The 23,856-nt window shown below is 45.1% G+C and overlaps 1 pseudogene across 1 annotated transcript; it reads right to left on the bottom strand.

Annotated features, from left to right (window-relative positions):
- Nucleotides 1–19,276: 19,276 nt before the first annotated feature.
- On the bottom strand, nucleotides 19,277–19,996 carry LOC310795819 (endoplasmic reticulum membrane protein complex subunit 7 pseudogene; annotated as a pseudogene). Its single transcript has one exon. The product of its transcript is annotated as an endoplasmic reticulum membrane protein complex subunit 7 pseudogene (transcript).
- Nucleotides 19,997–23,856: the final 3,860 nt, after the last annotated feature.

The raw sequence follows: 23,856 nt of genomic DNA, 5'->3' as shown, positions 1-23,856 counted from the left end.
TGCCCTGAGAATGTGAAAGCACTACGTTTTGATAGTTATGTTATTGTAAACCGGAAGTAAAGTGAAAAAATATTGCTAACTTCACATGGAGATAACGTGAAGTTCAACACTTTAAGGATTATGTATAAACGGGACACGTAGCCTATTGCAACGATCTGGTAAGCCTGTGCTTCTTCCACAACACTGTGTTGTCTGCTAGAAGATCAGCTAATAGTAACCTGTAAACTGTAGCCTACAGCAAGTTGTTGAGTTGCGTCGTGCAAGCTAACGGCTAACTTGAGCACTCAGACAGTGAAGGGGGATTGATGCGGTGGAGGCTGTAGCTCTGATGAGCTGATCACTGACCTGATAACTTTTTATTTCTCCTCACAAATCGCTCCAGGCAGACATGCAAACAAACACGCTATTATAGTTAACATCAATCTTCTCTGTGTGCTTTATGAGCTATTTGAGACTGACGCCGACATGCTACTTTCAGGTCGCATGCCAACGTGGTATCGACACGCAGCCGTGTCAGTATCAGTGAGTATCGATACTGCAAAATAGGCTAGTATCGGCACGAGTACCGATACAAGTATCGGTATCGGGACATCCCTAGACAGCAGGAAATTGGTTAAAACAGTAGCTCATTCTGTAAACATGGTTTCTTATGCATATGGGATTTTGATTTGTTTTGAATAACTAAGTGAAGATTGATCTATAGAAAATAAGAATGAATATGTTTATGTTTATTATTGAATACGTTTATAGCCAATGGAAAATGTGGTTGACATTTTGTTTAGCTGAGATAACTAGGTGCACTTTATAAAAGTAAATGTTATGAATATGGGAAAGATAAGTGAACTGCATAAACTGTATAGTATGCTGAGCTTATGATTTATGATTTATTGAAGTAGAGTTCAGATCAAGAGCAGCGTTGTCATGTTGAACGTCTGATGCAGAGCGTGGTAATCTGAACTGAATGTTTAATGTTTTGCACAGATCCCGGACCAACAAAAATGAATTAAATGTGTTGCATTATGCGTCAATTCTGTACCTGTAACAGATGCGGTGCGGACTTGAATTGGAGCAGTACTTGGGCTGTGGCATCGTTTTCTTCCAGTAGCATACCCCCTTTCAACAGTTCCTGGAAAATGGCTGTGGAAACGAATCACGTAAGAGCTATTTTATTTTACTCGTTTCTTTATGCCACATTTAAAATGGTTCCATGTCGCTGTTCCGACCTCTCGCTGTTCCGACCTCCCCTCTCCCAGCCCCCATGCCTAAACCTAACCTCCCCCAGACCCTAACCCAAAACCTAACCTCTCCCACCCCCACGCCTAAACCTAACCTCCCCCAGACCCTAACCCAAAACCTAACCTCTCCCACCCCCCACGCCTAAACCTAAGGTCGGCTTGGTGACACAGCCGAATTTATGGCAGTGTAGGTCGGACTAGTGGGAGGTCGGACTAGCGGGAGGTCGGACTAGCGCCCGGACCCCATTTAAAATATGAGGGGGAACGGGCCAAAATTGCCAGCCGCTGCTAATCACGGAGCGACTGAAAAATGGTGGGCAGACTGTTTTGAGCGTCACATCCTTGCGTAATTACTGGTTTCACTGTCAGAAGTTGATCCAGTCCAGTTGTTCAGTCCGATAACATTTAGTAAGTCTAACAGAGCCGCACTATTGAATTGTTTGATACCTATTTTAGTTAGCGGATGGCTAAACCGGAAGTTAGCCGCGTCGAGATGATCGGCTGTTCAACCTCTGTCGTCATCCCGGCACGATGGATTTACCTGCAGCTCTTCGGAGATGTAACAATGGCTGATATAATTCCTTTTGGGAAATAAATGTTGGTCTCACAGATGAAATCTAGGCTAACAATTGTGACAGCCACATTAGTTTGTCGGAATGTAAAGTGAAGTTTCATGTGTGTAACTTAGTGGACAGTTTGTAACTTCCTGCCTCGGGGGCTCTATATAACCACATTTCAATAAATAAATGTTTTAAAATGAGCAGATCGGTCTATATGAGATTTGAGGAGAAACGAAGCAGTGGGGAGTGCTGCAAGCTGGGTCAGGAAAAATGTCAAAGTTGTTAACAATCATGTGCTCTTCAAGCAGAGGTGGGTTGACCACAGTAGCCGTATGTGGTCGATCTTGTTGTCCAGGGAAACGTTGCTAACTGCATAGTTTATACCTTTTAAAAAAGTCCATAAATGTCTTGAGGTTTGACATTTCCTCAAGTGCACTTTTTTGTTCTCCACAGGATATTCTGAGACGTGTGATCCTTGAACGAATCCTGTCCAAATTTGAGGTTGCTCTCATTCGAACACCACTGGACCTGGATTTCATGGAGTTTGTATGTCGCCAGGAGATGTACCTCCTGGAAGCACTGGCAAGACATGTGGACATACCCCAAGCTATTATCCAAGCTCTTCGTGAGGTTTTTCGACTTGTCAGGCAAAATTTGGATTCAACAGTGCCAGATACAGCAGTGGGATCTGTAATTGGTCTGAGAGGACGTCCTAGGTTTGAAATTGAGAGAGAGCAGTTGGCTGAGATGTTGCAGACAAACCTCTCAGTGCCCTGCATTGCCAAACTGCTTGGTGTGTCTGTCCGCACAATAGTTAGGAGGATGAGGGACTTTGGCTTGTCTGTTTCAGAGCTTTTTAGCTCAATCAGTGATGAGGAGTTGGATAATGTGGTGACAACCATAAAGAATGACATGCCCACTGCTGGATACCGGATGGTTAGGGGAAGGTTGCTGTCCATGGGTATTGTGTGCAGTGGGCAAGAATGATTGCTTCAATGCATCGTGTGGATTCAATTGGCATCCTCTCCAGATTGACCAGTCTGGGCTGTACTGTGAGAAGAACCTATTCAGTGCGAGGGCCCCTTTCGCTTGAGCATGTGGACACAAACCACAAATTGATAAGGTACTGCTATTTTTTCATGTCTGGAGATTAAGAAATACTCTTTTTAATGTTCAGTCTAGGTCAATCAGTGTTTCAATTCCAGAGTGACATTACTAGAGATGGGACGATCGATCGGCACGCAATCGGGATCGGCCGATTTTGACCTCAAATGTGTGATCGGGGAATTCCGATATTGCTTTAATGTTGCCGATTGCCATAGCCGATCATGATGCACATGAGAAACATGTGAGGTCTCTAGACCATATTTCAAGCAGAAGGCCATTCGTGCATAATCTAATCCGATCACCCCTGACGTCAGTCAAGTTCTAGTATGACGTGGTCAGTCAAAGTCTTAGTATGACTTCCGTAATGACGTCAGCTATGACATCAGTCAATTCTCATATATATAGCAAGGGTTCTACGTCACCTCTCTCTCTCTGGCCGATCATAACAGCAGCTAGCTTCACGGCAGTCCATCTCCCCTGAAGCCGTCCTCTGAAGCGTTGTTTTGCACCATATCTGCAGACCGAATCAGCACCCCCAAGTCCACTCTACCCGTGGACAATCCCCGCGGATCTCTCAACGCTCCCCACTCCTGGTATGTCGGATCCCGAGCCAGAACAGTCCATGGGCAGCGACGACAGCTCAAACAACGATACCCTGTTCCGGGTCGGCACGGAGCGCATTGGCCTTCCGAGACGGCCGGGCCGCAGGCTGCCAACGCGGGGCGCTCCACTGCGAGGGGCCGCCGTGAGACGCCATGTTCTACGCTGTCTTGCACGTCGTCAATCTTTCCTTGCTATCTCCATTCACGGAGCAAATCGGCTCAAGCAAAGCGGCCATTTCCCTCCAGCCAGGAGTCCGCCCCAAGTCAACAACAGACTTTCAGACTGACAATCAGTGACTAACATTTTCGTTCAGCAAGCAGCATGCATGCAGCCCCACTATTCTTCATCGGACGGGGTGTCCAGGCGTCCAAGCATTCAGGCTTCCGCACCGCGATCATCGCGTCCCCAGGCTCTACCAAGGACGGGGTTGACGACCACAGCACACCGAGCATACCCCGGAGGACCAGTCACCCGTGGACGCGAAAGGACCCATGAGGAAAGTATCATTACTTCAGTATTTAAACGGGCAATCTACCAGTCCAGTGAAATTCAGATGTATTCATCTATTTAATACTCCGTCCGCCCGCAACGGCCCGCCTCACCAAACAGAAATACTGTCTTACATTGCTCTGAAAACACCACATGTACCGTAGGTGTCCCTCGTGCTTTGACTAAATAAAGCGAGGCTGACTGACTAGTTATTCGGCCTGTGATCTGACCATTCTATCCAGTGGGCATCTCAGCCTGCTATTTCCGACGCCTAAGCGGAAATCAGTGTTGCCAGATGGCAAATGTTGAATTATCGTACCAGAGGGTCAAAATTATCGTTTTTGGAGTGAAACTATCGTACGCCCCCTCCCCAGCGCGGCGCGCCTTTGGCGTGCCTATTTCGGGGGGGCTGCGGGCCTGCGGCTGATCACAGGCTACTTTTTGGACTTGGCATGATTTTTTAACACTGTGATCTCAGCCTGCGTTGCAACAACAACAAAACACCCTGCACGTATTGGCGGCAAATATGTTGTTTGAAGAGATAATTGTATAACAGATAGAGTGATAGACGTAGGATTCGTCTAAGTGTCACAAAATGATGAAATTATCGTACATTTGGGGGATTTTGGGATCATTGATCGTACATCGTACAGAGGTCGAAATTATCGTACACATACGATAATTATCATACGTCTGGCAACGCTGGCGGAAATCGCTTTCTGGCAAATGGCCAGCGGGAGTCACAATTTAATAATAATAATAATAATAATAATAATAATAATAACAATAATAATAATAATAATAACCACGCAAGGGGCCATTCTAACACCCCTGGCCCATGGAGCTTGTCTGAGCATCAGCTAGAATGAGTGTTACTGCACAACTTTCAGACCGAAGCCAGACGGCCCAGGGGATGCTGACGTCTTTTCCGTGTCAAGCTACCCGGTCTTAATACACCACTTCCTGTGCTCAACGAATTTCAAAGTAAAATGCCTCTGGCATTTCTTCAGAAGCAGAATCAGAATGACTTTAATGATCCCCGAGGGGAAATTGGGACAAGTTACAGTAGCTCGCTCACAGAACACACATAGCTTAAAATAAAATAAACAGTAGTAAATGCAATGCAAATGCAGTAGTAAGCAATAAGCAGAAAAACACAACATAGCATAGAATAACTAGTAAATGCGCTAGAAGCAAAAATAAGTGGAATGTCTAAGTAGCAAAATACAAAATACGTCAGGCAAGTATACATTCCGTGTCAATTATCATTATTGCACCCCGGACTATATTAAGTCGGCTTGCCCTATACGTTACACGTGGCTCAGCCAGGCACAGTTAACCTATCGGCTGGCTCAGTCTCAGGGAGACTGAGCGTCTCCGAGGTGCTCTTTTAAGAGAGGCATTAAATAGACCAATGGCCACAGGCAGGAATGATTTCCCGGGCCTCTCCGTACTGCATCTAGGCGGAATCAGTCTCTCACTGAACGTACTCATGTGTTCGACTAGCACGCCGTGGAGTGGGTGCGAGTCATTGTTCATGGTGGAACGTAGCCTGGACAACGTTCTCTTCTCTGACACCGCAGTCAGAGAGCCCAGATCCAGCCCCACAATGTCCCTGGCCTTACGGATCAGTTGTTGAGTCCGCTGCCTTCAGCCTGCTGCCCCAGCACACAATAGCATACAGGAAGGCACTAGCCACTACCGACTCATAGAACATCCTCAGCATGGTCCGGCAGACGTTGAAGGACCTCAGCCGTCTCAGAAAGTAGAGACGGCTTTGCCCCTTCTTAACCATAAACAATACCAAAGCTAAAATAATTGATACAGTGTCACGCTAGTCAGGTAACAAGAGGCTGCGAACCCCATCGCTATATGTGGCCAACCATAACATATCACTGCGAGTTGCAACTAGCAGTCCATGGTGCACTTGCAAGGCGGTGAAACCATCGCTTTCTCTCACTTGTTTATTAACCAGTTTCTTTATATCTCATGCATTAAGCACTACATTTCAGCTGTTGCCGCCAGAATGAACCGTTCGCCCCATGGACCTTTCAGTCTGCCCAGAGTGCCCGAGAGGCTACGGCACTCCAGCTTCAGCGCTTCTCCAAGCCGGTTCCCGTCAATCACCGTGAATCTGCCCAGACTTCCCCGTGGTCTGGCCCCAGCTGCGCCAGCAGGGCTATGAGCAGTCCGTAGCAAACGGGCGTTTGCTCAGGGGGAAAAGATGGTTGCTATCTGATGACATCATCACCGGCCGTCACCGCCCCGGACCGGCCCCTCGGCTCCCCTTTTCCCTCATCGCACCTTGTCACCACATGGGACGGCATTAGCTCGGGAGGTAGAGCAGGTCGGCCAATGACTCAAGGGTTGGCGGTTCGAATCCCGCTCCCTCCCAGCTGTTGTCGTTGTGTCCTTGGGCAAGACACTTAACCCTCATTGCCTCGTATGAATGGGTATGAATGTCTATGAATGTTGGTGGTGGTCGGAGGGGCCGTAGGCGCGAAATGGCTGCCACGCTTCCGTCAGTCTTCCCCAGGGCAGCTGTGGCTACATCACCCGTAGCTTACCACCACTGGTACGAATGGTGTGAATGAATAATGATTCCTGTGAAGCGCTTTGGGTGTCTAGAAAAGCGCTATATAAATCCAATCATTATTATTATTATTATTATTATGACAAGATCCTTGTTCACCCTGCACCTCAAGCAGACGCTCCAGCAATGCAACCTCCCGACGAAGAACTACTCCAGCCACTCCTTCAGGATCGGAGCGGCCACCTCGGCCGCCGAGCAAGGAGTGTCCTCCGCCTCCCTCCAGCAAATGGGCCGCTGGTCCTCATCGGCATTCTCCAGCCACATCCGCCCGGAGCAGGCGGCCATACTGGCGGCCCAAAGAACCCTCCTCCCTTAATCGGTGAGCATGGCAACGAACAGTGTCCCGGACTTTAAAATGTCTTGTTGGTGGTGGCTCCCCGTAAGCATGGCGCCCAGTAAGGCGCAGTAAATTCCCCGGCTCATTTTTGGGGGGGGATAGAGAAAGAGAGAGTCGGAGAAAGTCAGGGTAGTTGCGCCAAGGCAGCCAAGTAGGCCAAGCCGGGAAGCACCAAGTCAAACATTAATGTACCAAGATCAAAGGCCCGACCGAGTTGGGAGCGCCAGCCGCAAATAGCTTGTAAGTCGCTAAAAAGGTCGAAGGCCGGAAAAGTACAATCGCGAAGCGCCAAGGCGGCCAGGTGAGCCAAGCTGGGAAGCGCTATCGCGAGGTGCCCGACCGAGTTGGGAGCGCCAGCCGCAAATAGCTTGTAAGTCGCTAAAAAGGTCGAAGGCAGGGAAAGTACGTACCAAAATCGAAGGCCCGACCGAGTTGGGAGCGCCAGCCGCAAATAGCTTGTAAGTCGCTAAAAAGGTCGAAGGCAGGAAAAGTACGTACCAAGATCGAAGGCCCGACCGAGTTGGGAGCGCCAGCCGCAAATAGCTTGTAAGTCGCTAAAAAGGTTGAAGGCAGGAAAAGTACGTACCAAGATCAAAGGCCCGACCGAGTTGGGAGCGTCAGCCGCAAATAGCTTCTAAGTCGCTAAAAAGGTCGAAGGCCGGAAAAGTACAATCGCGAAGCGCCAAGGCGGCCAGGTGAGCCAAGCTGGGAAGCGCTATCGCGAGGTGCCCGACCGAGTTGGGAGCGCCAGCCGCAAATAGCTTGTAAGTCGCTAAAAAGGTCGAAGGCAGGAAAAGTACGTACCAAGATCGAAGGCCCGACCGAGTTGGGAGCGCCAGCCGCAAATAGCTTGTAAGTCGCTAAAAAGGTCGAAGGCAGGAAAAGTACGTACCAAGATCGAAGGCCCGACCGAGTTGGGAGCGCCAGCCGCAAATAGCTTGTAAGTCGCTAAAAAGGTCGAAGGCAGGAAAAGTACGTACCAAGATCGAAGGCCCGACCGAGTTGGGAGCGCCAGCCGCAAATAGCTTGTAAGTCGCTAAAAAGGTCGAAGGCCGGAAAAGTACAATCGCGAAGCGCCAAGGCGGCCAGGTGAGCCAAGCTGGGAAGCGCTATCGCGAGGTGCCCGACCGAGTTGGGGGCGCCAGCCGCAAATAGCTGTAAGTCGCTAAAAGGTCGAAGGCCAGAAAAGTACAATCAACTACCAGTGCCCGCAGATCTCAATTAACCTCCGGTAATCAGATCTTCCTTTTGGGGGATCTCCTAGCCTATGCAGGGTGCCATGGCACGAGTCCGATACCTCACGAGTCCGACACCTCACGAGTCCGAAAAAAGAGGCTAACCTCCCCCAGACCCTAACCCAAAACCTAACCTCTCCCACCCCCACGCCTAAACCTAACCTCCCCCAGACCCTAACCCAAAACCTAACCTCTCCCACCCCCACGCCTAAACCTAACCTCCCCCAGACCCTAACCCAAAACCTAACCTCTCCCACCCCCACGCCTAAACCTAACCTCCCCCAGACCCTAACCCAAAACCATGAAGTGTCGGACTCGTGAGGTATCGGACTCGTGAGGTATCGGACTAGGGGGCAGTCCCCCTATGCAGATGCCCTCCTCTTGCCTCAAGAGCAGCGCCACTGGCTAATGGAGTCATGCACCAAAGTATTTGCCATGCATGCCGATTGCTAAATAAAGTTTGTTAAATCCTACCAACTGGCCTCTCATGATTGAAGTGAGGTCTCTAGACCATATTTCAAGCAGAAGGCCATTCGTGCATAATCTAATCCGATCACCCCTGACGTCAGTCAAGTTCTAGTATGACGTGGTCAGTCAAAGTCTTAGTATGACGTCCGTAATGACGTCAGATATGACGTCAGTCAATTCTCATATATATAGCAAGGGTTCTACGTCACCTCTCTCTCTCTGGCCGATCATAACAGCAGCTAGCTTCACGGCAGTCCATCTCCCCTGAAGCCGTCCTCTGAAGCGTTGTTTTGCCTCACCCACCTCCCCAGTCCGCCACCAACGAGTCGTGACTCCTGATCCCCCACGGGGGGAGGGGGGGATCTCCTAGCCTATGCAGATGCCCTCCTCTTGCCTCAAGAGCAGCGCCACTGGCTAATGGAGTCATGCGCCAAAGTATTTGCCATGCATGCCGATTGCTAAATAAAGTTTGTTAAATCCTACCAACTGGCCTCTCATTATTGAAGTGAGCACACCCCTTTCTCAGCAAGTAAAACACGTTTCGGTCCGCAAAGCATTTATTGTTACAATGTTTTTATATACAAGGCTTTAGTGCAAGTCCATAGCACTCTATTATAGTACTATAGACTGCTATAGCCGCTAAAAAATAAAAAATAAATCGGTATCGTGATCGGTAATCAATCAGTGATCGGTTGGGCAGATATTTCTCATAGGTGATCGGTGGCAAAAAATGTGATCGTCCCATCCCTAGACATCACAGTTTGTTCTTTGGTTTCCTAGATACAACATTGTAATCTTCGGTGGAGTGGACGGGTATTCAAGGAAGGTAAGACTGCATTTCACTTAAGTGGACACACAATTTAAAAAACCTTGTATTTTTAGGATGAGTTTGCTGCCATACGTAGAAATCCTTTTGAAAATGTATTTCTCAGTCAGAGCAGCACATACATGTTTCGGCCTAGCGGCCTTCTTCAGTGTGACCACACTGTGACCACACTGAAGAAGGCTGCTAGGCCGAAACATGTATGTGCGGCTCTGACTGAGAAATAAATTTTCAAAAGGATTTCTACGTGTGCTGTCTTCTCTACACATTGATCATTTACTTGCGCCGTGCACCGGAATGCTTCGTCTACACTGGGAGTGTGCTCACTTCTCTTCAACTTTTGTATTTGTATTTTTGTATTACAATTTTGTAACTTTCAACTTTCTCTTCAACATCCTTCCTCCATAACAGCAGGAAACCCCCCTCTGCTTCCAACTCCTCCCTCCGTGGGCATTCTCCTCCGCCCTCCTTGGCGGAGGAGCCAGGCAGCAGCAACTCGTTTGTCACAGACCCGCTGCCTGGCTCCTGCCTGGCAGTCTGGATCGGGCTCGCTGGATGGGTTTCGCTCGTTTCTTGGCGGTCCGGTTGAGAGCTCTGATGAAGCTCTTGCGATTCTGGGCGTATTTAAGTGTGCATCCAGTCTATTCTTGGAACCCCCCACCGTTGCCACCGCTGTGCATCAGCGCGAAAGTGAAAGCGTTTTCGCCATCTATTTTACTGTATGAGAACGGCTTCCTCGCGCTTTTCCCTCCAGTTTTGGCTCGCCTCTTTCTACTGTGGAGAGACATGTCGCCACTCAGTGGGTCGGTAAAATAGATTATACACATTCAATACCTCCAATAGTGGTATAGGAGACGTAAAAGGGTTAGATCAACGTCCCACCGTCAAAAAAAAAAAAATTATTTTTTTGACGTAAAAACACGTCATTGGCAGTCAACCGTTGGATTTAGTTTGACGTAAAAACACGTCATTGGCAGTGAACGTGTTAACCAAACTTTTTTTTTTTTTTTTTTTTACAATTTATTTAGACTTTTCATTTACAACTGTAAGGCAATCATCACAAGTGTATACAACTTCGACAAGCATGAACAGACACATGGCAGCACATTCACACATAATACAGGACAGACAGGGGGAAACACAAAAATAAAAAAATTAAAATACAATTTAAAATAAAAAAAAATAAGATGGCTAGAGACTTATTAAAGATAAATAGAGGTCTTTGGCAAAATTCGATTTAATTAATTTCAGGGACTTCATGTAGAGTTGGGTTTCATTAAAGTAGCAGGTAAAGATGGGTGGAGTTTTGATAAATTTGGCCTTATGAATAAAGAATTTAGCTAAGAGTAGTAACACATTGATCATTAGGTCCAATTTTTTGTCTTGTTTATTTGCTTATTCGTTTCCTACTGCTCATGTCGTCCTAGCAGGAGCTCATTTAGAGGCAACGCTGGTAGCTAGAGGGGCTCTCTGGCTCCCATTATTAGTGAACGTGGGTTAGTGCCGGCCCATAGTTTGGAGTGGTCCTGTTTAAATTGTGTGCAGTGGTTTGTTGTGCTCCTTGTTGATGGCCCTACATTTTTATACTGTTCTATAGTGTGCAGTGGGTTGCCGTGCTTTTTACTGTGTGCAGTGTTCTGATAGGCTGTGCCATCCTGATCCACGTGCAGTACTGGCTATTGGGAGGAAGGGGGGCCGCTGGGCTTACTGGGAGTTGCCCTCTGGGTGGGGACTTTTGCTGGGGTGTTTTAATGAATTAGTGTCTTAATAAAATCTATATGATTGTACCGTTATCTGTTTCCAGTTGCATTCTCTTCATCTGACACTGGACCAGACCGGGAAAAAAAAGGTGGTGGCAGCATTACGCTATCTTTACAAACTTAACAAACCAGGTTTATTACAATAGTATTGTTTTTGGTGTAATATTAGAAGACAAAAAATTTGACTTAATGATCAATGTGTTACTAATCTTAGCTAAATTCTTTATTCATAAGGCCAAATTTATCAAAACTCCACCCATCTTTACCTGCTACTTTAATGAAACCCAACTCTACATGAAGTCCCTGAAATTAATTAAATCGAATTTTGCCAAAGACCTCTATTTATCTTTAATAAGTCTCTAGCCATCTTATGTTTTTTTTATTTTAAATTGTATTTTAATTTTTTAATTTTTGTGTTTCCCCCTGTCTGTCCTGTATTATGTGTGAATGTGCTGCCATGTGTCTGTTCATGCTTGTCGAAGTTGTATACACTTGTGATGATTGCCTTACAGTTGTAAATTAAAAGTCTAAATAAATTGTAAAAAAAAAAAAAAAAAAAAGTTGGGTTAAAAAAAAAAAAAAAAGTTGGGTTAAAAAAAAAAAAAAGTTTGGTAAAAAAAAAAAAAAAAAATTGGTTTAAGAAAAAAAAAAAAAAAGGTTAAAAAAAAAAAGTTTGGTTAATGTCGTTGTGGTTTGGTTAATGTCGTTGTGTTTTGGTTAATGTGGTTGTGGTTTGGTTAATGTGGTTGTGCTTTGGTTAATGTGTTGTGTTTTGGTTAATGTGGTTGTGTTTTGGTTAATGTGTTGTGTTGTGGTTAATGTGTTGTGTTGTGGTTAATGTGGTTGTGCTTTGGTTAATGTGTTGTGTTTTGGTTAATGTGGTTGTGTTTTGGTTAATGTCGTTGTTTTGCACTTCAGGGCCACCGTACAATATAGTGTTCTGCAGCTAATAACATTTTTGCTGAACAGTATTGCGAGTCAGTATTGGCCGTGTTTCTTTTCCACCAGGGATTCTTTCATCTGTTTTTTATTGTAAAACTGTATTTTTACAATACAGTATAAGAATTTTAGCTACATTACCTATTGTTTGAAACTGCTCTATTTTAAATGTTTTTGCAGGTAATGTACTTGAACGCTTCGACCAACAACCGTGCATCAACAGCCTATGGCTTCTTTCTAGAGGGAACGCTAAGACATGGAGTTCCTTTAACTCATTCAGGGCCAGTTTAGGACTGCCAATATTTAGCACAGGCCAAAGATTTTCATAATTGTTGGTCATCTTTCAAGACCCACAGTAAATTATCTATTAGCACCAGAGTGATTTGCAATACCTCAAAATGAAGATGTACGTCTCTGGGTTCACCAGGAAAAAAAAAGTGAGCTTTTAGCATTCTGTACTCTACTTATAGCCATTTATATACACCCTGTTTTCACCCAAAAGGTCTTTTTGAGAAAAGAAATTTCAGAAAATGGCATTTATGTACACAGCACACAATATCAGGCAGAACTCGCTCTCAATTCTTTTATTTTGAACTGTATTGACATCAGACATGTAAATATTATTCATTATGCCACAAATGACAAAAAAAAAAATATATATATATATATATATATATATGAAGTGCTTTTTTTACATTCAACAATACAGTTTGCTCAGTGTGAGTGAGTGTACAGACAGACACACAGACAGACAGACAGACAGACACACACAGACACAGACACACACACACACACACACACACACACGCACACACACACACACACACACACACACACAGAGAGAGAGTTCTCTCCACAGCTGCTGCTAGATCCCACCTCCTTCCCCCTCCTTCCCCATCAGCGTTTTGCTGCTCGTTTCCCTCCTCTCGCTGGGAGGAATGCTGCGACACGACACAGGCTTTGGGACCAGGCGCTGCTGTTACCGGATCGATCATGTTCGTCACGGGTTTGACTAGGCAATCCAGGTTCGCCCTGCAGCAAGGCTGGCACATAGGAACGGGGTCCAGGGACCAGGATCGATCATGTTGGTCACGGGTTTGACTACCGCGGTTTCGATGTCCGCTGCTCTGCTATGGCAAGTCGATCAGCTCTGCAGCGCGGCGAGGGGGCATTTCAATGGCGTTTCTCCTCTGCAACAAGGAAGCGCGTTTGTCCTCCTTTCCACCTTCTTCCTAATTTCAAACAACAGCTGCGGTATGTGTTTGATAACGTGCTGTCGGCTTCACTTTGAGGTTAGGGACCCGAAACTATGTCACAGGCTGGGTAAGTGTTTCAACTATGCGCTGCACTCATAAAAACAAAAACACGTCAAACACGTCATTGGCGGGGAGGGCTATTTCTGATAACACGTCAAAGACGCCATTGGCGGTGAATGAGTTAAGGTGAATTCTTAGAATACAGCATATTCTTTGTAAAACTACCTCATACTATGACACTTTGGCTGAGCATGTCTTTGACAGACCTTTGGTCAACTGTGTAAATTTCAGGGTCAGAGGAGATCAGGGAGTGGAAAATGTACAGATTGCGAGATTCATGTTTTCTGTGCGTGGCACTGACCGGGGAAGCTTCATCTCTGGTAAAAGTGTTCATAATCAGAGGTAAAGTGCAACATTTCCATGAACTCACTTACTGCCATGGAATTATTGTATTCTTTATTCTATATTCAGATCCCCATTAGCTTATGTGGTTGATAATCTACCTGGGTTGCACATAAAATTATACAAACACTGACAGCATACAGACATACAAACGGACATACTAATCGACTGACATACTGTCAGTCTAGACAAAATTTAGATAATCAGACAAAATCTAATTAATTCTTGTAATGCCATGGCATTCTTAAAGGAACACTCCGCCCATTTTCAACCAGCTTTGTATCATTAGAACATCAATAGTAAATCAGAAAACTGTAAACGGTTTTGAAATTGTCTATTTTGTTTGATCGTTATTGAGAGTTGAAGTGTGGACCACTGACATCATAGTGACATCACTGGTCTACACTTTGACATCACTGGTCCACACTTTGACTGAAATCAACTCTCAATAATTGTCAAACTAAATGAATGCTAAACGGTTTTGAAGTCATTCATTTAGTTTGACAATTATTGAGAGTTGATTTGAGTTAAAGTGTGGCCCAGTGATGTCACTGTGATGTCAGTGGTCCACACTTCAACTCGCAATAACTGTCAAACTAAATGAACGATTTCAAAACTGTTTACAGTTTTCTGATTTACTATTGATGCTCTAATGATACAAAGCTGAAAATGGGCGGAGTGTTCCTTTAAGGAGTAGCTCATGACAGGCTATGGTATATTGTGATTATATCAAAGCTAAGGGGTGTTGTTTGGCCCAACGCAAAGCCAAGGACAGACAACCTCCTTGCTGTAATAAGAGAGAGAGAGACACAGACACAGACAACCACAACCTGTCTGGGATTTAGACTAGTCTTGTTTTTCGCTTAACACTGTATTCTCATAGGATTGAGCGTCTCTGGCGAGATGTCAGAATCATAGTTACCAACAAGTACCTTGAGTTACTGCACTCCCTGGAGAACGATGGACTGCTGGACATCTCATCAACTGAGGACCTGTTCTGTGTGCACTACACGATTCTTCCCAGACTTCAGACAGACTTGGGGATATTTACAGAAGGCTGGAACCATCATCCACTCAGGTCTGAAGGCAACAGGAGTCCAGAGCAGCTATGGCAAATTGGACTGATGCAGACAGACATTCACCAGCCTGAGCGTCCAGAGGTATTGCATCATGTTTTAATAATAACAGGCATTGTTAGCAACCTGAGTTTGCTTTATTGGATAGTCACTGAAGTTAGTCATTTTAAATAATATTCTTTACTTTGTGCAATAAGCATTGTCAAAAGAATACAACCTATCCTGTGAGTCTTAAGCCTCTGGCATGCTCAACGCGCATAATCGCGCTCCCGCTGGAAGAGGACCCCCGCTGACCGTTTGTTTCAGCGCTACTGAGCCCTTTGTGTGCTGCTGCTGCTCCGTCCCTCTCCGTGTTGAAACAGGCTGGTGGTGCGGCGCACACCTCGCGCTGGTAGCTTTGTCTCGAGGTACGTGCTGCGGTGCGCACCGACCTCGCGCCCCGACCTCGCACCCCGACACGCCCAGTGCGATGACGTCAAATTAGCCGCGCGGGGGTGTGCGCATTGAGCATGCCAAGGCCTTTACTCACTTTGGGTGCCATGGACGCCATTTGGCGTCTTTTTCTTAATCTCGCTTGGGTGCCGTAGACGCCATTTGGCGTCTTTTTTTCGAAATTGCTTTTATTCAATTTTTAGATAGTTTAGGACCTTGGGCAAGTATTCAACATGAATCTCTACAAGAATCGGATGCGTAAATCAGCGCAATCTTGACGCGATGGAGTGCTGCCCCCTCCCTTTCTGCTTCAGGGCGCCGCCTTTCTTCTTGAGAGCGCGACAATCGCCATTCCTTCATTGCCTTCCATTCCTCTTGTCCGATCCATTTCCTCTTGAGCATATCGATAGCCTACATTAGCATAGCGAGTATTTAGCATAGTCATTAGCGATAGATTAGATTTAGATCAGTTTGTGAGATTGTGTGGTGAGTAGATTTGAGTGTTTGGCGTATTGGTGAGTGGTTTGTGTGTGTGTGTGTGTGTGTGTGTGTGTGTGTGGGAGATCGCGTGTGTTAGTTAGCGTTAGCAGTAGATTAGCTTGAGTTAGTAGGTAGTAGTGTGATTGTGGAAAAAAATAAAAAAATAAACCCAAAAAAAAAGTGTCTGTGTGTCTCTGTGTGTGTGTGTGTGTGTCTGTCTGTCTGTCTGTGTGTGTGTGTGTGTGTAGTTGTCTCTGTGTGTGTGTGTGTCTGTGTTAGTTAGTTTATAGCCAGGTGTAGCTATAGATTAGCAGCATGCCAAGGCGCAGACGGCCTAGGCCCGGAGCTGGCCAGCTCACGCTAGAGCAGGCACTCTGCCGTGCCGTCAGGAAGAGAGATCTTCCAGAGACGGACTCAGAGGACCCCTCTTCTGATCCTTCGTCGGATCCTGCCGAATCCGACACGAGGGACGATGACTGGCATCCACCACCTCGTCATGCCCACCTGGATTCCAGCGAAGGTGAGATGAATCAATTTTCAAAAAATCATCTAAAATTGAAAACACATATCATGTATCATATTTTTATAAACTCTCACTTTGACTACAGACTCTGACGAGTTTGATGAGGAGGAGGAGACTGATCTGGCGCCTCAGAACAGGCATCACTGGCCAGCAAGTAAACAAACCATTGGAGGTGGTAATGTAAAAAATAAAAAAAATAAACGCACACACTTTTATTATTCATCAATTTATTTTTGTCAACACAAAGCTTGGTAAGAATAACGATCCTGAATTAGCCTACTAATACCATGTAAAATATAAAATTTCAGAGTTGCAGCACAGCTCTGAGGAGGGGACTGACGATGAAGAGGCAGGTGCTCCCGCCAGCTTTCGTCGTGCCCGGTTGCAGTCCAGTGACGAAGGTGAGATATAAGCCATTTTAGAATTACAATTATTCATCTGATATTGAAAACATAAACTTTTTTCCCTCAAGAATGTATCATATTTTATAAACTCACTTTGACTACAGGGGAGGAGGAGGAGGAGGAGGAAGAGGAGGAGGAGGTGGAGGTGGAGGAGGAGGTGGTGACTGAGCGCGTGCGGGCATCTGCAGTTGGGAAGAGAGGGTCTTCAAGAGGTGAGAATCTATAGATACTTTACAGGAAATTCATGTCACGTATGCAGCCAGCTCATCTATAATAATAATAATAATATCAATTATTATTATTATTATTATTATTATTATTTTTGTCAACACAAGGCTTCTAATTATTGGAAAAAAGACAGCTTTTCTACATATCACAATTGTCTGAAGAAAAACCTTTTATTTCATTGTTTCAGCGGGCAAGTCTCGTCAGGAGGACTCTCCACGCTGGCGTACGATGCCAGACTGGAGCCCCACAGTCTTCCCCTTCACAGCAGTGCCAGGTCCCAGGAATGCGGCTGCATCACTCCAGTCGGTCAAGCCGGCAGATTTTCTGGAGCTGTTCATCTGTGATGAGCTGCTGCAGATCATGGTTGAGCAGACCAACATCTATGCTCAACAGTGTATCGCCGTGCTGGATGAGCTGCACATGCCCTACACCCGGGTAAACGCCTGGCAACCGATGTCTGTGGGAGAGCTGAAGCGTTTCCTGGGGTTACTCTTCCTGACTGGCCTTATCAAGAAGCCCAAGATTGCTGACTACTGGTCTCTTGATGTGGCGATGGAGACCCCATACTTCAGGAAGACAATGCCCCGCAACAGGTTCCAGCTGATTTGGCGCTTTCTCCATTTCTGTGACAATCAGAGGGTCGATGCCACCGACCGGCTCCACAAAGTGCGGCTCATCCTTGATTTGCTCCTCTCCAAATTCAAGGAAATGTACCAGCCCTCACAAAACATTAGTGTGGATGAAGGGATGCTCTTGTGGAGGGGGAGGCTACGTTTTAGGGTTTACAATCCAGCAAAACCGATAAAGTACGGCATAAAGAGCTACATTCTGTGTGATTCAGAAAACGGTTATTGCTATGCAATGAAACCATACTGTGGAATTCACAGCACACTACTGGACACCGTGCAGTTCCTCATTGCCGGCCTTGAGGGTTATGGCTACCGTCTGTGGATGGATAATTTTTACAACAGCGGGACCGTGAGCCGACGTCTCCTCAGCCTCCAGATGCACTCAGCTGGGACACTCCGCGTGAAGAGGGGCGAACCTGCGTCCATCCGGCAGGTGACCATGTCGGATCTGCGAGTAGGTGAACGACTCGCTCGTCATGATGATGGAGTGATGTTCCTGGCATGGCGGGACAAGCGGATCGTCAGGATGATCCCCACCTTCCACCAGGATGTGATGAAGACTGTGGCGGTCAAAGAGAAAGGGCAAAGTGAACGGGTCCTGCAGAGCAAGCCAGCATGTGTTGTAGAGTACAACCAATACATGAGTGGTGTAGATCGACTTGACCAGAAGATCTCCTACTATCCATTTGTGAGGAAGACTTCCAAATGGAGCTCTAAGTTTGTGGTCTACCTCATGCAGATTGCAATAAGCGACGCGTTTACTGTATACAGGAAATGCAATCCTACGTCCAGCTGCAAAGCGCTCAAAGACTTCACCCTGTCTGTGGTGAAATCGTGGACGGAGGCGACATCTGCTTGCCCCCCCCCCTCCTCCTCCGGCAGACGAGCCACCTCCTCTTCCTCCAGGAAAGACGCCAAGACACACATGCAAACGGTCAGCTTCAGTGAGGCAGAATGTGGACTTTGCGGGACATGTGCCACAGCCGGTGAATGTCCCGCCCACCAAGAGCAAGGCATATCGGAAATGTGCACACTGCGCAGCCAAGGGACACCGAAGAGAGACCAAATTTGTCTGCCCGCAATGTGACCATGTACCTCTCTGCCTCTACCCCTGCTTTTTTGAGTATCACTCACAGTGATTGTTGTGTAGTATATGTCATGTCAATTTGATTCTGAGTGAGGACAAGCTAGCATGTTAACTAGCTTGCTAGCTGTTAGCTACGTTAACTAAGCCCGCTGCCTGCTGCTGTAACCACCTTCGCTGGGCTCAAAACGCCACTGAGTGACAGAAACATTCACTTGAAATAGAACATCAACCATTATATAAAATAGAACACCAACCATTATACAGGTAGAAAAACTGAATGGAGCAGGGCTTTAAGGAGATTAATCAGTGCAGAATGATTTATTTATTTTAGTTTTGCTCAGTCATCCCATTCCTTCATTAGCCATCCAGATGAATTGGGGGAAGAAAGACTCACAGATCCTCTTAAAAACGTAATAAACAGAACCAACGCAGAAAAAAGGAAACACTTAAGCTTGCTTGCATGGGCATGGCATGCTTCTCGGTACTATTACCTCTTGACTGGCAGCCTGCTGCCTTTGCTGCTGCCCCCTGGCTTGCTGGTATGGTACTACCTCCTCTTGACGGCTGGCCTGCTGCCTTTGCTGCTGCCCCCTGGCTTGCTGGTATGGTACTACCTCCTCTTGATGGCTGGCCTGCTGCCTTTCCTGCTGCCCCCTGGCTTGCTGGAGGCCTTGGAGCCACCGGAGAAGAGCTTGCTGAGGAAGTCGGAGACGTCGGGCAGCTCGGGGTTGGAGTTCAGCATGTTCATGGACTCCTCCATCTCCTTTCTCATCTCAGGGTCATCGCTGTTGACCACCTTGCGCAGCAGGACGGTGACCAGCAGGGGCAGAACCATCATCAGAACCATGGGATTCATGAGGAATTCTCTCCAGCCCCAGGTCTCCCTCTTCATGAAGTAGCTGTGTGGGCCAGAGGACGTCATCTGCAGAGGATATGGTTGGTGGATCCCTTCTGAGGTCTTGATGTAGTTCACAAGACGCGCCCTCATTTTCCCTTTGGATGTAATATCAACACGTAGTGGTTCAAATCTATATGCAGGGGTAACTATTTCCACAACGTAGGATCCTGAAGGGATGTCATTCACGGCAAAACTGCCGTCAGTTCTCAAAAAGCCAACATGTTCTTCGCCATCCACCAAGACCCGGGCTGTGGAAACCCAGTCTTGTGTTTTCACCCCCGGAACTATTGCCCTTCCCTCGATTTTGAATCCATTTCCGTTCGGCTGTGTCGATGTGCTAGTCCTCGTTTCCATATCAGTGAAACAACACGCCACGACGAGCGTAGCTTGCATACAAATCCATAACAGTGGTATCCTTTTCCTCTGTAACATAATTATATCTCCATTAAATTAAATCCAGGCTATGAGCATGAGTCGTCCAATTTATAACCTCAGCAGGGAAGGATCTATGACATCTGTGAGACAGTCCTACTTTAAAGCCTCTGCGGATTTATGACATCACTGATGATGTCACAATGCCTATGACATCATCAATGCTCAATGCCCATGTGCAGATCTCTGGACATTGAGATAAGTAGGGAGGACAAGGATTGAGGAGGGGGCGGAATTTGTGTAATATTCTGTGAGAATCATCTAATCATCTAATCATCTAAGCATTTTCACAACAAAAAGAGACTAGATAAGTGCCGAATGTGAAACACCAGGCAAAGCTGCTTTGTTTTCAGGATGCATTGTATTTCCAATTAGAACATGCATATCTCATGGTATATGAAAATATACAGTTCTTCAAAATAGCTGATTACATATTATATTATTATTATTATATTTGCTGAAAAGAGCCCACTTCGAGAGAGACGCACTCACGATCGCACCAGGAAGATGACTCGCCCCCACATCTCAAAGCAGCAGTTATAAAAGATCTGTACTGTATGTTTTGTGCTAACTCTGGTAAAGGTCTGTAAACATGGTGTGTGGACAGGGTGACAAACGTAGGCCACACAGGTCATCTGAATATGGCTGTCCGGACAGGGGGACGCCCAGAGAGGCCACGGCCCATTGATTATAGTATAAGACAATAATATTTTCTATAACAGTGATGCAAATGGAAGCTTTATGACATCACTGCTGATGTCATAACTGTCCTCAATGCTCGGATGATGTCATCGGTACAAGTGTCCAGTGATGTCAGCAGTGATGATGTCATCGCTCGTGACCTTTTTTTGGCTCCAATATACAGCATGTGTTCATTTCCAACTCCTGTGAAGGTTCTTTTCAAGAAAATAAAACAATGCAGGAAATTTTGTGTTTGAATATTGTTATAATGTTACACAAAAAATGAAAGCTTAGAATGTGTAGTTTCATCCAGAAAAAAAAAAAAGTTGATATCTTCTTTCTTTGTGGAAATATGGACTTCAATATCCAGCATGACCCCATGAAAGTGAGCATTTTGATGTTAGACCAAGCTGTTTACTAATATTTGTAGAAAATAAACAAAACATTATTTTGACAAACTTTTTCCCGCAGGTAAACTAGACATTCTAACCTTTCCTTTCAGCTATAGCATTTTGTTCAACTCAAAGCAGAATTCATTCTGTCGCCTTTCTAACATAAAGATGTGATTATCTCAGAAACTAATTTCAGCATGCTCTTTTCGGTCGAAAACACTCTTTTTCAGAGGGGTGTATTTCCAAAATGGAACGGTTTATAAACACAGTTTTTTTTTTTTATGAAACAGAAGGGTTCAAAGTTTCATTGAGGCTATTGGTTGTCCATATAAGAGGAACACAAAAAATGATATGGCTATATTAAAATGCATTGCGGCCTATGTGGCACAGTACAGCAACCTTTTGCCCAAGGGCCGTGGCACCCAAAGTGTTAAGCGAAACCTGAAACATACTTTTTCTGGGCAATTACATCCAAGTCATGTGATATTCTAACTTTAGAGGCATTTGCACAGAGTTACAGGCTGCCATATTGGAAGAAAGTCTAAATTAAAAAAAGAATGTAGCCACGGGCGGCAATTCATGTGTTCAAACCTTTTCACGCTCAATGGAAGGATTGAAGCCACAGGTGGTTACTGTGCTACTCTGATTTTTTTTTATAAGACCCAATAATAAAGCCTCTATTATGATTTTCAGGAGCCAGATGTTGACTGGGAAATTGCTGGTGATTACAATGGAGAAGACGAGGATGCAGGCATTGTCATTCCTGAGTTTGAGTGCCCTTTGAGTCCAGAGGACATAACTGAAATGGAGTCCGTTTTCGAGACATTGGACCCCAACACTACAGTCAAGGAACTATACTTACTCTGTCGCGAGTATGTAGCTGGGAGATGTGGCTTTTAATGACTACAGTCAAACCAGGCAGGGGGTACTAGACCTCTGAAGCGAGGCCAATGCTGCAATGCAATCCTATGGAGAAATCACCCTACTTCTCACTTGATTTATAACCTCAATAAACGTTTTCAAAATGTGTTTATGGTCTCAATCTCTAGTTTAAAGCCTTCTTCAATACAGTATGATGTTCATTTTTCACATTTTGGCCTCACTGATTTTATATTTGACGATAAAGCAGGGTATGATCAGGGCCATAGACTGGACGATGCTCCTTCCCCCGCTCCGCCCTTATGCCCATATCAGTCACTTCTGTGTGTAAATTTTGAAGATTGGCCTTAAAGCCATAGTCCACAAACCAGTCTGTAACATCACGGATGTTACATCCATTTTTTATATGTAGTCTAAGTCAAACGAAGGATATCTGCACAATTAGCGAGTGCAATTGTCACTTTATTGTGCTAAGCTTTGGAAGGCTGATATTTTAACATTTGACAAAACTACATGTGCAGTTCCCTCCTACTTCTAGGCTCATTTAAACACCTCTTGGACCTCTTCTCATTCAACAAAATGTCTGATTGTTCCTTTAAGTGTGAACAAAGGCAGTGTATATATTTTTTAAATAAACATTAGCCTCTATTTTGGCCAATATAAACATTTAAAGACCAATGAAAAATGAATTCATGTAGTGGTTTTCTTTGCTAAAAATGATAGATTTGGAAGGAAATATTGTTTTGATGGTGATGTATTTGCAATCTGGGCATACTTGATGCCTTTTAAATCGGCTATTTTAACAAACTACTACTTTGAGATTGTCTTGATTCTCATTTTTGTTTAAGGCTCTGAGACTTCTTTTTTGTTCTTTCTCATTTCTCTCTCTCACATACACAGTCGAACCTGTGCCGGCCTGATTTGTACGGCAAAACCAAACCTATTACCATAATCACCAACATAATGAGAAAATATAGCCGCAAGCGGCGATGCGGGGTCCAAGCTTCTGGTGACTTGGGGGTTATATGTCAGATAATATTAATATAGACACAGAATTGCACATTTAGTCAGAGTTGATATGTGCACAAGTGTACCAAGTTTGTAGTAAGTAATATGTAGTAAGTAGCAGTGGTGGTGGTAAGCCAAATGGTGGCTGTCAAAGAATAATGGACTTTTTCTAGGCAAACTGTCATAATTTCAAATCCTAGCTTCCTGATAAGCTTAGATGTGTTAGCCATGAGTGGACAGCTTACTGAGGTGTTGCTTTTGTGGTGTTCCGAGTCCATTGGATGAAGATAGTGTGCTGCTTCTACTGTACACTTCTGATCATGGTTATAGTGGTGCTCAGTGAGGAAAGGATTAAACAAACTGTTCCTGAATGGTGATCTAAGTAATTGGTTGTCACAATGAAAAGCCAATGCTTTTGTAGTAGTGGTGGTAGTCATAAATCAGCTCTGCATAAGCACAAGGCCAGAATTTGAACCATTTGTCATGAAATTAATGTAAAATCCTAACTGTTACTAGATACTCCACATGGTACATTCATAGTGTCTCTGTATAGGTATAACAAGATTAATATTCAGGTTGTGTAAATCACCCTTTAAGTCAAACTGTTAGTGGCTTAATAGGTTATCAGTTAACAAGTTACTTGTCTGTTATTCAGATGTTTTAAAAGGGTAAGCTTGGGCACAGTGGACATCTACAAGTTGGCAATAAAAGTGTAAGCTCAAGGTTGACTAAAGGAGTTAGGATATAATGCATAAAAAACTGGGACAAAAGACAGCAAAGGAGGCAGATATGATTCAAACAATAAGTTTTTATTGCAAATAATAGTTTTTATGAAATGAAAAACTTAAAGTAAAAAGAAATATATCAATCCATTTTGTCCTTGTGTGGAGCTGAGTCGGG

This window comes from Poromitra crassiceps (genome assembly GCF_964638095.1).
Source record: "Poromitra crassiceps genome assembly, chromosome: 21".
NCBI lineage: Eukaryota > Metazoa > Chordata > Actinopteri > Beryciformes > Melamphaidae > Poromitra > Poromitra crassiceps.
The sequence above is the reverse complement of the archived record's forward strand: the minus strand, read 5'-3'. Positions and strand labels throughout refer to the sequence as shown.